At 48.9% G+C, this 450-nt stretch overlaps 1 protein-coding gene across 1 annotated transcript in view; it reads left to right on the top strand.

The window, feature by feature from the left end:
• The window catches only part of dcst2 (DC-STAMP domain containing 2), a 17,458-nt gene that overhangs the window by 6,864 nt on the left and 10,144 nt on the right, over positions 1 to 450 (top strand). The window lies entirely within an intron of this gene.

Raw genomic sequence — 450 nt, 5'->3', positions numbered from 1 at the left:
ACAAACATGTCTCATGAATCAGACCGTTGTATACCTGTAAGCCCCGCCCCCTCCTGCTCTCAGTAATGACTGAGAGACGGACAGGTGAGGAGAGACCAACAGGTGAGGAGAGATGGACGCTTTCAGACCCTCAGAGGACCGAGAGGAAAACCAGATGCTGTGGGTGAAAGGTCAGGGAGACAGAGGCATGTGAGGAATCTGCAGAATGAAAGTATGAGAGCAGGAGGCAGGTCTGGACCCGTCCCCCCTGAGACCTGATCCACTGAGACCTGATCCACTGAGACCTGATCCAGACTCAATAAAGTCAAACCAACATTCAAATTTCATTCAATTTAATTTGACTTGTATTTTACACAGAAGAAGAGGTCAGGAGTCTGTGCGCTTATAAGAAGAGTGCTCAGTGAGGTCACATGATCCTGTGACATCACCTGTGGTCACACAGTGTTTCCT

Source organism: Seriola lalandi, unplaced genomic scaffold, assembly GCF_002814215.2.
Source record: "Seriola lalandi dorsalis isolate HSWRI2012SDOR001 ecotype SW California unplaced genomic scaffold, Sedor1 jcf7180002054978, whole genome shotgun sequence".
In the NCBI taxonomy this organism is placed as follows: Eukaryota; Metazoa; Chordata; class Actinopteri; order Carangiformes; family Carangidae; genus Seriola; species Seriola lalandi.
Note: the sequence above shows the minus strand (reverse complement) of the source record. Positions and strands in the feature narration are given on the sequence as shown.